The sequence below is a fragment of the Lissotriton vulgaris genome, unplaced genomic scaffold, assembly GCF_964263255.1.
Source record: "Lissotriton vulgaris unplaced genomic scaffold, aLisVul1.2 SCAFFOLD_527, whole genome shotgun sequence".
In the NCBI taxonomy this organism is placed as follows: domain Eukaryota; kingdom Metazoa; phylum Chordata; class Amphibia; order Caudata; family Salamandridae; genus Lissotriton; species Lissotriton vulgaris.
In genome coordinates, this window is record NW_028247201.1 from 851,003 (window position 1) to 865,868 (window position 14,866).

A 14,866-nucleotide genomic window follows, 5' to 3' on the forward strand; every position below is an offset into this window, starting at 1 on the left:
ACTCTGCACGCACTCTGCACTCACTGTTTCTGCACGCACTCTGCACTCACTGTCACTCTGCACTCACTGTCACTCTGCACTCACTGTCACTCTGCACTCACTGTCACTCTGCACTCACTGTCACTGCACTCACTCTGCACTCACTGTCACTCTGCACTCACTCTGCATTCACTGTCACTCTGCACGCACTCTGCACTCACCCTGCACTCACTGTCACTCTGCACGCACTCTGCACTCACTGTCACTCTGCACGCACTCTGCACTCACTGTTTCTGAACGCACTCTGCACTCACTGTCACTCTGCACTCACTGTCACTCTGCACTCACTGTCACTCTGCACTCACTGTCACTCTGCACTCACTGTCACTCTGCACGCACTCTGCACTCTGCACACACTCTGCACTCACTGTTTCTGCACGCACTCTGCACTCACTGTCACTCTGCACTCACTGTCACTCTGCACTCACTGTCACTCTGCACTCACTGTCACTCCGCACTCACTGTCACTCCGCACTCACTGTCACTCTGCACTCACTCTGCACTCACTCTGCACTCACTGTTACTCTGCACGCACTCTGCACTCACTGTCACTCTGCACGCACTCTGCACTCACACATGCAACAGTAATGTAAAGCTCTCAATGGACCTTAATCGGAGCGCGTTTCTGATTTAAAAGGCTGGCATGAAATAAATTAAGCGCATGTAAATTAGAAAGGAAAAAAAAACGAAAAAGCTATTAATATTGGGATAGAGTTTACGACATGCAGAAACCACACAGATTAAAGATGCAATCTGGCTGGGGACAAATGCCCACAGGCAAGACAGCAAACTAGAGAGCGCTAGAGTAAGAGTCTTCAAGGAACAAGAGCGGACGCACCGTAATCTCTTGGTGCTCACAGCTGCTTGGAAACTGTAATCAACGAACACGGGGAAATTCTCCGCATCACTGCCTGTAATTCTCTCCCAGCCTTCCACCAGCCCATCCTCTATGCACGTATGCTCATGTTACGCTTAATAAAATATTGACCTTCTATTCAATAAAAAGTGGTGCTATGTCCTTTATACAGCCACTCCATGTAGGCTCTGCGTCCCCACGCTCCAAGAGAAGCAAGGCACAAAATGTGCACTGCATTCAGAAATAATTTTTTTTTAAACATGCCCTAGCTGCGTAGTTGAGGTTCATTTCCGTCATAATGAAAACAAAAAACCCAACATGAAGATAAATCCTTCAGAAAGAATAACCTTAGCAATTGTGTGCAAATGGTGTGTGATAATTAATAGGAAATGTAATATAATATTAGGAGTGTGCGATATTTGCGTAAATTCTTTTGCAAAAAATACATGGAATTCTTCAATAAGTACACGAAATAACAAAAAAACATCGGTCCAGCATTTGGCAGCTGTTTTGCCATGTACATCCTCGCATTCATTCTTGGATACAAGGACATATTTTGCACTAAGAAAAAGTCGCAAAATCACGCGTGCACGAACAGCATCTGCACACGTTCTCTTTGCAAACCTTGTTTCCTGTGTTTATGCCATGGGATATTGACCCGAACAGAAGCTTCTTTACTTGATCTGGTCACGGTGTAATCACGTAATTGCCATGATTTCATCACAAATGTAAAGCAAATGCCAGAAATTAACTGAGATTACACTGTGTAACAGAAATTTCACCAGGACATACATAAAACCACAGAATTAGCGATAGCATCATAAGCGTGTCCTTTCACTGCAATTGCTTAATCCTCTGCATGTACACGGAAATCATTTGTCAAATATCAGGAAATGTAATCAAATAATGGAACAAAACAATTAAATGGAAAGGATAGCAAGGGTTATGAAAACATGTTCTTTGCTCACATAGATTGATTATGCACTCAGCTGTCTGTTGTACGTGCACCACAATATGCTTACAACGTGTGCAGTCTCCGAAGCTGTACGTCGTTACCGAAAGCACAGTGACAGTCCAGTATGCAAATAAACACAGTGCTAGGTGCTTGTGTGCTGACAAAATGGCCGTCTCTTCATCGCGGGCGCACTCTGGAAGTCAGGCAGCCTTTGTTTGGACGTGGGCGGGGCTCGTCAAAGAAACAGGAAGTAACTGCCGAGGAGGACGTCCGAAACATGCAGGCTTCACGCTGAAGTCCCGGGGCGCTTCAGAGAGACCGGGCGAAAGAGCGAGGGCAGACTGCATGGTAACAGAGGCAACACGGGGCTCCCGAGTGGTGAGGAGACCCCTGCGGCGTGCCAAAAGACGGCCCAGGAACCTGCACACCGAGCCGGTAAGTGAGAGCTTGCAGGCGGGGCGGGGCGGGGGGATTGTCTGTGCGTGTACTCTCGTGTGTGGGCGGCGGCGGCTGGGGGGGCGGGGGCGGCGGCGGCTGGGGGGCGGCGGCGGCGGCGGGCGGGGGGGGGGGCCGCCTGGGGAGGTGTAGTGTGTGTCTGTATGTGTGCGCTAGTGTCTGCCTGCGTGTGCATGTGTTGTGAACAGCCTGCTCTGTGTGTGTGTGTGTAGGTGCGGCGGCGGCGGCGAAGGGGGGGGGAGGGAGGAGGTGTGGCTGTGACTGTGATGTGCGCGGCTGTGATGTGCGCATGCGTGAATGTTGACGCGCGTGCACGCAGCTCAATCCACGCTCGTCACAGTTTTGTGTCCCTCATTCCCCGGTGTCAGGCAGCTATAAGTCTCCGACCCTGGACGCATCCTTCGGATGCGAATTCCAGGGCGAGACCTAAAAACGGGCGGGTCCAATTACTATCAAAACCCTTTGAGCAATGTTTTATTAGCAAGACATCGAAACAGAAAAAAGTCACTAATACAAAGCAGCGAAAGTGGTGGCCATCTTGGAATGTGGGCGCATTTCGTTGAATTATAACTAGTTTTCTTTAGAAAAAGCTGTCAAACACTTTCTTTAAAAAATATAAGTCATCGAAATAAATGAGAATTCTTACATGTAAATGGATATCAAAAAGATTAGGTAGAACATAAATCCATGTATTTGTTTTACTGCTGCAACTCTGTCCATGCAATTCCATTATGAGGTGCTCTCCCGTTATGTAATGCATTTTTACTTTAAGAACTAAGTTTTAATTACATAAATGTAAATAAATGCATATTTGTTTTTAATTGTTAATTACCGTCCATTTTTTCAACTATGTTCGTGGTATTTGAGACAAGGCTTGTTTTGGGCTTCGTTTAGTAGAACTTATGCTTGTTTTGGGCTTCGTTTCATGGGGCGATCGTGCTTGCTCTTGGATTTCAGAGGTGGAATCACTGGATCTACAGTTCGGGGTTTGACAACCCAGTCTGTGTGATCAGTCCGCACTCAGAGTGGCACTTGCAAGAATTCAGTGACTTGCTTGAATGGGAGTGGTCCTGGCAAGTTGTTCTAGGCAGATGTGGTTTCACTTGACTCAGGAACGGATCACCTTCTCTTGGCGCGATTTGTCACCGGAGAGCCACCCGGCCCGATCTTGTTCATGATCGCGTCATCTCCTGCTCCACTCTCGCTGCTCCGACCTCCGATTCCCCACTTGTACTTCGGGTCTTTCCCATTGCATCTTTCTTACACCGTGCCGCTAGTTGGTGGAAGTCTCCACTGCGCGCAGAAAGACCTTCACAGCTCCCCCTTGGCTTTTAACTCTCCTTCTCAGTTCCTGCGATCTTAGTCCGCTTTTGGGCCTGGTTCGTTGGCCTCTGTCACAACGAAGGAAGTGAGTATTTACATCTTGCACTCTCACCTGGTTCTCAGTCATCACTGCTTGGTGATGGGACTTGGTTGTTGCACCACAGTTCGAGATGAGATTTGGCATTCATGATTGAAGTCTGCTCAAGGGGAGGTAGGCAGAGGCGTTTAGGGGCTGGCATTTTGCAGAGGTCTTTAATAGTTGGAATGCAATGGCAATAAAGGGACAATAACACTCTTTTGGCGTCTTATTTCGTGTGAAGATACTATCGTGTTGTGTCGTATATACAACTGTATGTGAAAAATATTACCCCCCGTAGATTAATATCTTCAAATTATCCAGCAGATGGTGGATTCTGTGGCACATGTAATGAATCCATAATTATGTAGAAAACATAGTATCAATAGAATCCCATAATTCCAGTTTCCCTGCTGTATTTGGATATGTATCAGAACGATGAGAAAAAAACAGTTTTGACAGGTTTATAACAAGCTCATTGTGCATCTCTACAAACATGTTTTACCTTTTACATTACTAGTCTGAAATGTTTAAATGGATCAGAATAGAAAAATGTCCTAGAACCTAATTACAAAGCACTTCACCTCTCCGTGGCGATTCCTAAATCAGGGCTTTTGACTTATGTGAGCATTTGTCCATTACTTAGAATTACAAGGAGTTTCCTAGTTTCGACATGAATTGTGCCCCTCTTTCTACTTTGGACAGTTCCAGTTACTTCTGTAAATAATGCTTTACTGGGCTCTGATAGACATGTGAGCATGTTTATTTTTGATAACCAAGTGCTATGGGACCCTCACTGTTTCTCGGTTAATGTAGATTTTCAGTACACCATCAGCAGTGTGGGTACACAATGCACCTTCGTGTAACTAACAAGAGGGTACTACGTACTTAGTTGCTGGGACATTCTACCCTCCCTTAAAACGGTAATTATTGTTGTCAGTGAGAGTTTGTCCTCAGTGACAGCTGATAGTGGTGAAGGGGCTACTCTCGCATTCATTCGACAGATTGCCTTACATTATATGTTGAAGATTAAAACAATAATCCCCAAGCTATGTAAGGTAATGTACACACTGCCAATTTTCCATTCCATCCACTTAGCTTATTGAAACGGTCAGCCAGGACCAGTATTTTTAATGATTTAGGACACATTTTATACTTTGACAAAGGGAGAGATGTAATCCAGTGGTGGTTGGTGACATTTGAAGGTGGTGGGACGTAAAAGTTGGGAAGACTTTTACATAGCAAGGATGTGAGCCAGCTTATTTTACAACCATAGGGTCCTCCTTTAGAGAATATTTGAAAAAAGATTGGCAAATGGGTAATCGTAAAGCAAATTAATTTAGTAGTAAAGCAAATCTTATAGAGCAGTGGGAATGTATCATCTTGAAATATGAAACACATTCGAAATGGCCCAGTATCAAACTGCATCAGTATGTTCAACAGTTACTGTAATGTGCAAACTGTAAAGTGTAAAAAACTTCAGCCCATTAAAGTGTGTTCTTGGTCAGTGTCTTACACTACCGGTGGGAAAACAACTACGGGTTGGCTCTAATCAGGAAGGCTGAGCCAGACTAGCAATAAACAAAAGTGGGGTGCCAGTGCTGATGTGAATGGTTTAACTAAACAATTAACAAAACAGAACTTGAAAAATCATTCAAGAACGGGAATTACTACTTAATAGCTTTTTATTTTCTCATTTTTTGAAAGAAAGAATTTATATTTTTATAACATCATCAAGAGAGCATATTCAAAAAAGGAAACACAAAAATAGGGAAACTGACTACTAATCATCAATCATTCAATGTTACAGACATATCACAGACATTCAAAAGAGCATTCAAACCACTTGGGAAGGGGGTACAAAAACATATAATACAGTTATTAAAATATGTACAGTCTATACTACAAAAAGAAAAAACAAAAGGCCACAATCTGCGACCACAGTTTTACAATAGTAACAAGAGGAAAGTTTTTGTAATGTACATTCCTATACAATAAATTCGATCTTCAAAGGAAATTTTTCAAAGAAATAGTTCCAGGTAATGTACGGGCGGCAGGAAGAAATTAATTTTTTCTTTCAAAAAATGAGAAAATAAAAATCTATTAAGTAGTAATTTCCGTTCTTGAATGATTTTTCAAGTTCTGTTTGGTTAATTGTTTAGTTAAACCATTCACATCAGCACTGGCACCCCACTTTTGTTTATTACACTACTGGTGGCATCAACTCTGGAAGAAAATGCTCCTACCAGGTTTAGGTAAGCACCCATAGCTGCAGGCTGCAATCAGTCATAAAGAAATATGTGCAGACGGGTCTTTAAGTGGGACAAAAAAAGTGGGAGGCTCTCTAAAAGGAAGCATGTAAAATACATTTCTGTGATTTCCATAGTGTGCCAACCAACCTCTAAGATGGTTTCTATCTGAAATGTAATTGAATCCTGATATAAAACACAACAACTGACATACACCCCAAACCTGTCAGTATGATTGGATTATTTTCAATGATTGTTAGCTGTTTAAGATGAACGAGTAACAACAATGATTTGTTATGAATAATTTACATTGTAAATGTTTCAGTTCGGAAATTGAGTCTGAATTAAATAGTATTGAGGCCTGTGGAAAGAGTTTTGGCCTTCAGTTAAGTGTGCTTTAAGTTAGATATGCATGCCCTCTGTAAATCTCGTCCATCTTCAACCGCCTCTCTTCCCTCTTTGGCACCCTCTTTTCACTCCTCCCCAAAATGCACTTCCTCGCATCTCTCTAACTTCAGCCCCCCAACATACACTGTACTCATTCACATTTCAATTCAAGTATTTTATTGTTTGTGTAAAATCTTACAATATATGAAAGACAATAATTATTTATTTTATTATTTATTTATTTCTAGAGTTTTATATAGCGCTGGCTAGACCCGAAGGTATCAGAGCGCTTTACATGAGAATCGACAATGAAACAGAACAAGTTCAACAAATTACACAGTACATCACAAAAATAAGTAGTACAATTAGGAGGGGAGAGAAAGGACAGAGAGAAGTAGAGGAGGGGGCAGGGGAGGTGAGAAAGGGAGGATAAGGGAAAAGACAATAAAGAGAGATGAAAAGAAGTCTGTCTAAAGACTGACTGGGTAGGTGACGACCAAGGAAGGAATCCACGGCCCATCTCCTTTATAGCTAAACCAGGTAGCTCCATCGGGCGTCAGACAAACTAGTTCAGTCTCAAAACATTAAGAGAGGAGAGAAGGAGAGACATAAAATAGAGGAAGGATGCGGGAGGAGAAAACAGGAGAGACGAGAGGAAGTGGAGCAATGTGGTTCAGCAATGTCATAGAAAGGCAACAATTAATCATTACATAAAGCAACTAGCTAAACATTAGGAGAGGAGAGAAAGGAGAGAGCAACGTAGTGGGGGATACGGGAGGTGGGAAAGAGAGAAAGTGAGGATAAAGGAAGAGACAATAAGGAGAGACGAAAAGAAGTCTGTCTAAAGACCGACTGGGTAGGTGACGACCAAGGAGGGAATCCACGACCCATCTCCCCTATAGCTAAACCAGGTAGCTCCATCGGGCATCAGACAAAATAGTTCAGTCTCAATATATTGAGAGAGGAGCGTAGGAGAGACATGAAATAGAGGGAGGGTGCGGGAGGAGAGGACAGGGGAGACGAAAGGAAGTGGAACAATGAGGTTCAACAATATTACAGAAAAGATTTGGAGAGGAGAGAAAGGAGAGAGAGAAGTAGTGAGGGGTAGGGGAGGTGAGAAAGTGAGGATAGGGGAAGTGACAGCCGTAGAGACGAAAGGAAGTCTGTCTAAAGACCGACTGGGTAGGTGACGACCAAGGAGGGAATCCATGGCCCATCTCCCCTATAGCTAAACCCGGTAGCTCCATCGGGCCTCAGACAAAATAGTTTGGTCTCAAAGTCGAGGGAAGAGGTTCACTCAGAAACAGGGAGGGGACAAGGGGCAGGGGCAGGTGATGGCAGAGGACAACAGCTAGAAAGAGTAGGAGCAGAGAGGGTAGGGGGAAGAGAGAGGGGGAAGATAAGGTCAGGAGAGACGCGGGAGCATTAGCCCAGAGTCGGGCAAGGTGGGTGATAGTTCACCGGGTAAATGTGCTGAAAGGGGTGCAGGATCCAGGTTGGATGATGGCAGAGATCCAGGTCAGATCGATGACCAGTTTTATGACTGACCATGATTCGCAGAACATCGTGATGAGGTCGACTGTGGCGCCATCTTGGGGTCATGCAAAGTTCATTCGTATTTAATCCTCAGGCTGATCGAGTTCACCCCAGTAGGGGGTTCAGAGGCAGCTCCGGATTGCTGGCCAGAATTCCGGCTATTCCCCGAGCTCGCGGTAGCCCCCTGCAGAGTTCTTGGAAATAAATGAGCATTGGAGAACCGGATAGGTCACAGTATAGCATCATACTATTATGGCATATTATTACCAAAGCTGCTGAGGTCACAGGTGCTCTCTAGCCTCATTCCAAGAAAGAAACTGCATTTGAGTGCTGTTATGAGCAAACCTAGAGTGGCAGTGACAACAATGGTGGGATAGCATTCGCTCAAGGGACATGCTGGTATCGTTTGTCTCCTTAAATTGTCTCGCCCTGCTTCGCCGTTCTAATGTCCATGAAATCCGCCATTTTAGGGTCCGGCGCGTGCAGTCATTCACATTCTCTTAAACAGCTTTGTTGAGGGCATTCACAGGTGTTATCAGGTGTTTGCAGGGTGTTGGTAATGGGTATGTCCAGTATATAGCCCCACTGAATTGAGATAATTCATAGTGTCACAAATATATTTAACAATAAAAATCTGACTTCAAGATAAAAACAAGCATTTGCAATGCAATAGGTCTCGCATTTGCGAAAGTTTAAGTTATTGGCATTGTAAATGATAATGCTTTTTATTTATGTTTTAAAAACCAGGACATAAATAAAAGGCATTGTCATTTACAATGCCAAGAGCTCAAACTGTTGCAAATGCGAGACCTATTGCATTACTGTAACTGGAATGAAGTAATTAAAACACTCAGCCTAATTAATTGTAATTATGGGAACTATTTAGGAAAAAATGTAGACTCCAACCTGCAGCAACCCAGAGCGGGTCACAAAGAAATATGGCAGGTAATGAGCACATAGGACCATACACACCCACGCACCGCACACACGTGTGCACACACACACCGGACTGACAGTAAAATGCCGAACTCAAGAAGTCACAGAGAAGGCAGTTTGTCAGGCTGAGCAGTGGATCGTGACCTCGAGGAATTTCAGTCTGTCACATTCAAACTCGGCAATTGTCTCAGGTTTGCATTTTCATAATCAAAAGACTTGTACCCACCTTAAAAATGGGCATCCGGTCTCTGACAACTTGCACTTGCCTGCTTGCCATAGACAAAGCGCAGCACCTGCTTTCTGATTCCCCGCTGGACCGATTCCGGAATTGGAAAATAAAACTAGATAAGTGGACGGCTTCTTAAGCGCCCTTTTTTCCCACCTTGTCTGTTGCCAACTTGTTATCATAGTCCTACGGCCCGTCACGAGCTGCGTCGCAAATCCCTACTTCAAGGATAAGGCGCGATGCCGGGGGAGGGAAATCTCTGGTATGCGTTGGGGGAGGGGTGGTGAGCTGGCTATCAAACATTCCGCAGTGCGCAAATCACTCTGGCATTGAATATACTTACAATGCTACCGATGCCCGCGCACGGCGGAATACTTGTATTCATTAGAGAGCGAGAAGGGACTTCAGCCGAGAAGTTTTAAAAGGCACAACCATTCAAAAAACAAGCACTACCCCAGAGCTTTAGAAGCTAGAATGCTTACTGACCTTCAGCGGGGAAGCCAGCAGCGTCTGCCAGCAGCTGTGATGTTTCCGAGTTAAAACGAGAAACGCAAGAGCAGACGGTTGTGACGTAGACTTTTCTCTTCGGAAGTAAAATGTTTCCTTCTGAAGTAAAATGTTTCTTATCCTTATGGGGCCATGTGTTTGGCCCCATCAAGATAAGAAACCTTTTGCAGCAGAAGGAAGGCAAACAAGCCAGTCCATGTGGGCCGTCTGTGAAAGATAAAAGTCTAAGTCACAGAATTCTCTTTCCCAATGACTGGCCACCGTTTAGCATAAATCGTGACGTCGGCCAATGGAAAGAGGGGCGGGGCTTAAAGCCCGTACCGAAGCTCCTCTAAATCATAAAATCTCGCCAGCGAGACGGCGCATGTGCGCAGCCCACGCAGGCGAGACCTAAACATACAATAATAAGTTATTCAAAATCATCCATAATATAAAATGTAGCGACACTTAATAACGCATATCTCCTAAGATAAATTAGGTGTTACATACGTCCTATATTATCTTGCAGATTAGTCTAACGGATCTAATATGTTCCTTATCATCAATGCATTTTCTACAAAAGCTTTGTTAAAATGCCACTTAAGTATAGTTTTTTTAATGTTTTTTTTTAACAGAGTTTTCTTTCTTCTTTCTTCCTTCAAATTTGAGCTTATACATAGCAAGTGAATAATATTCTCTTCTCCACTTTTCCATATACTGCAAGGCATCAGATCCGTTGTTCAAAGCCATGGCATTACATGAAATGTAGAAGACCAAAACGTGCTTTTAAAAACCTGTTTTTTAGCTTTGAAGACCAAGGAGTTCCTAAATATGATAGAGCTTTCACTGATGCATATCCGTTCATTAGTGATCAAGCATGCGTTCTTTTTGCAAAAAGATCTTTATCTTTATACAGTGATAGAGGTTTTGCTATTTTATTAATAGCTTTCTTTAATGATTTTGCAGTTATCCTCATGTCCCATATCTTTTATGCGCTGAATATTCATCCAAGGCAGCTTGTAAATATTTCCAAAATGTAGGTTTCTGATTTGTTTGTAATTACTGCCATTGCAAATTGGACAATTGATTTAAATTATCAATTTTTTATTCTTTTCCACACTTTTCTGAATTGGCCTTTCCTTACAATTAGTTGGTTAGTTAGCCCAAATTCTAATCTAATTTGGGCAGGCGATGCATTGAATGGTAGGTGAAAAAGTGATATGAAGGTTTTCGTCACATCATTTTTAATGATTATAGCGTCTTTGCCGCACAAAACTTTGCTACTATACTTTAACGTAGGTAATAATTTTGCTGATATTACTTTTAGGAACGGGAGGTAACTCGGTCCCCCAAAGGACTTCTGCAAGGTTTTGAATGCTGTCAATAAGGTATTTGTTTTCCTTTGCATATCAACCTTGTGTGGATGGAATGATCCTTTATTGTCAAAGTACTCCCAAATATTTGTATGATATTACTTGTTATAATTGCAAGTTTTGGGGGTACTATTTGTGCTTATACTTTGTCTCTGGTTTATAGTAACCTCCATTATTTTTGTCCTTGTGTCAACTATAACCATACCTTTTGCTAGAGAATACGTTGATATCCTATTCATCAGGCGTTGTAACCTGGCCTTTGTCTGACTTAATAGGATAACATCATATGCATATAATAGGTTTGATATGTGAGTACTAGCTAGTTTTGGTGGATAGGCGTTCACCTCGTCCATCGCTTATGATAGATCTTATAGAAACCGGTTAATGGACGTTACAATTTTCTTTGAAACACACGAGCCATCACCTAACCAAACTCTAACCCAAGTATTTGAATAGAGTAGTTGAATCGGTTTCAAAAGGGAAGATGGTATTCCTTGCTCTTACAACTTTTGCCAGAGTAACTGCCTATGCCCACAATCGTAGGCTGATTTTAAAGTCCACAAAGCACAGATATAATGGTTGCTTCTTTGATATATATTTTTCCATTAAGTACTGATAAAACTAGTAGATTTTTTGCAGTTCCCATTCCTTGCATGAACCCAGTTTGATTACATGAAATTATCTGTATCTCATTTTCCCATGCAGAAAGATTTGTCAGTAGGACTCCTGCAAAAAGTTTGGCATCTGTGTCTTGTAGGGTCATTAGGCGGTAATTACCGTCCAATCTCCCTTTTTATGTATAAGGGATATCAATGAACCCTTCTATGTTTCTGGTATTGATGTTGATTTGATGACTTTTTTGAATACGTTTGCGAGATATTCTGTCTAACGGCAGGATTTTCTTTGTATCATGCAAACGGAATTCCATTAATTTACATACTTGATTTTTCAGCTATGTCAACTTCATATTCCATGTTCTTTGTTACAGTGCCTGCATCATTAGGCTAAGTATCCCTTTGTGTGATTTCCCAATTACCATTTAGATGTGTTGTTAGGTATCCAATCAAGTCAGCCTCACTTAATGTAAAAAATACTGATGTTTCGGTAGATTGTGATAGGCCGTTCATGAGTTTACAGGAGTCTCTTGAGTTAGTCTTTTTATTTGTATATAGCACTTTAGCCCAGAGTTCCTATTTTGCTTGAGTAGGTTTTGCATGCCAAAAAAACCTCTGTTATTCCTGGTTAGTACTTTTTAATTTAAATAGTATGATCGTATTATCTGGACATTTTTTTTATTTGTCTCAATATCCTATTACGAGTTCTTTTTAGGATATGAGTTGTGTATGATAATTTGGTTTTATTTCTCGCTTCAGCTTGATTCCTTCTGTGTTGTTCGTAGTAAGGTTTTGAAGCAAATGTTCTTTTTTTTTTTTTTTTTTTTTTTTTTTTTATAAAGTCCTCCCAGATTTCTATTTCAGTCAGTGGTTCCTCTTCAAAGCTTTCCTTAACAACTTTTAGAGCCAGTATATTGGTAGAAACATTGGAGTTTTCTTTCCCATACAGTCTTCTGTAAATAACTTTTCCCATCATTTTGGGGGCGGTTGCAATATTTGCTTGCTATGATCACTAGCATTTGATTTCTCTATGTGAAAGGATGATATCTTGTTGAGTAAATTCCAAGATAGTATCATTATCAATTCTTGATTTATTGTCATGAGTGAAATGTCCATGCTAGTGGTATCTTGTAGACACCTCCTGTTCAACATTCTTAGTAATGTGTCTTGTGTATACCTTTTGATGGGTCCTACTTATCAATGTCTTTTCATGATTATCTTCTTTATTTGGGAGAAAGTTGATGGTTTCTATATCTTCAGATGTGATTTTTCCTAAAGAAGGGATTGCTTTAATGAGACACAAAATATTTCCTCGATTTAAAATATCATGTCTACCCCTGGAATAATATTCTGGCTTAAAAATAAGTTGTGTAATACCATCATTGGGTGTTTTCTTACTTCTGTCAATTTACCATGGTTGTTTGTTCTTTCTTTGATAAATTAATTTGTACGTTTGTTGTCTTCATCCAGCCCTTTAGAATCGCGTGCGCACCATTTTTTGATCAAACATAGGGCTTTTTTGGACTATGATTGTTCTTTGTATTGCATATGTGGAATATCCTTGTCTATCAACATCTAGCGATTCTTCAATTTTTTCCAGGTCAGCTGGTCTTGTTTTCTTTTTTTTTGTTCTGCTTTTTTCAGTGATACATCTGTCTTGGGCACGGACATCTCCTGTGATGGCTTATATGCTTCACTCAGCAGAACTTCTCTCTCTTTTTTATTCATATTTGTCTCCTCTGTCTGATTCAGAAGATTGTTTTCCACTTTTTCAAAAGGTGAGTTTTTTTGTAATTCGCATATCTTACTATCTTTGCGTTTCTCTGTTAGTTGTTTTCTCTCCTGTCTCCGTAGAATAGAGGGAAATGTTTTTTTATTTAATTATAATTATCTGTTCACCAGGTATTAGTTTATCTTGATTCCCCAATAATTTGTTGTTGATTGAGATTGTCTGTACTATTACCCCTTTTTTTTCCTATTGTTTGGTTTTGTATAGTGTTTATTGGATTACATTTGGACTTATTTCTTGCTTTTCTTAGTTTCTTTCCTTAGTTTTTTTGTCATTCTAAAAGACAGAGAAGTTGATTGCTTATCTACTTGTTCTTCGACTTTTTCTTATAAAGATGGAGCCCTCATTTTTTGAGTGATACTTGATATCTCACCTTCTTTTTGCTGATCTTAACATATTTCCATTGTTCTCTATGCACATTCGACATTCCACCCTGTATGCTCCATCAATTCGGCTGAACCAAATTAATTTGTGATTTTATATTTCTAGCTGGTTCAATTCCCTCTGTTTTTAGGTCTCGCGCCTAGCGTTGCAGTGCGCAGCAATGATCTCGCAGTGCGAGATCTCTTGAAAGGGCTTCAGAAAGCTACCCACACGCTTTTGCATGTGGGTTTGCTTTCCTCGTCTGTAATTGGTATTTGCGGGTAAACATTTTTTTAAAAAGGCACGCGATTGGGCAAAGGCCCGCCTTTGCTTCGCCCATTCCTGGCGGTAGCCAGCACCCGCAGCAGCGGCAACCGGTGTGAATGGGCGTGCCTTTGCCCCCGCTCCCCTGTGGTGCGCGCGCACCATGAAATAAAAAATGCTGTGGTCAATCCTGGCTGCCTTGCAGCAAAATGTGTGATCCTAGGCGATTATCAAATTTAAAAGCACTTTCAAGTATATAGTTATTTTTTTTTTATTCGCACGCAGTGGCGTCTTACTCTAATGAGGGGAGCTGGGCTGCAGAGCAGTTTGTGATTTGTGCGGATACAGAGAGAGGCTCGACTTTCCATGGAACATGCAGCTACCCCCAGTTTGACATACGGGGCACGAAGTCACAGCCGGGGTGCAGCGAGTCCGGTTGGTGTCCTAAATTAACAGTCCTGGTGTCTCCCTCAGTATTTTTTTAATGGCACCAACAAGGCACGTGGCTCATATCTGGCTGGTGAATCTGCAATATTTGAGAATATTGCGAGCTGGCACTAAAGATTAATCTCCAAGATGTGGAAATGAAAGGTACCTCACTGAGAGGCTATTGCGTGGTTGCCAAAGACACGAGTCTTACCAATCTGTCTTCTTTCTATTTGTATCGAGGAAAAAAAACAACTATGTGATTTCTTGCTAAACTAACCACTGCTGCCGTGTTATTTGATGCTGGCCGCTGGCAGTGTATGCTTTTACTTGGAATGTGTTTTTATCCATCCGTTGCATTAACACCATTTACTTGGGATTGTAATTCAGTTCATTTTTGCCGCATCCCCAAAGCGGTTCATGAAAACACAAGCGATTAGCAGATCTTCCAACCATTTTGGGCCACAGAAAAGCGCCCATGCAGATGGAAATGGTAAACATTTTTGGTTTCT

The 14,866-nt window shown here is 41.8% G+C and overlaps 1 protein-coding gene across 1 annotated transcript in view; it reads left to right on the forward strand.

Moving 5' to 3' along the window:
* Positions 1-3,242: 3,242 nt before the first annotated feature.
* The window catches only part of ZNF592 (zinc finger protein 592), a 332,527-nt gene continuing 320,903 nt past the window's right edge, over positions 3,243-14,866 (forward strand). Inside the window, exon 1 of the mRNA XM_086949655.1 lies at positions 3,243-3,714. The gene's annotated coding sequence lies outside the window, so the exon portion shown is untranslated. The remainder of the gene's footprint in view (positions 3,715-14,866) is intronic.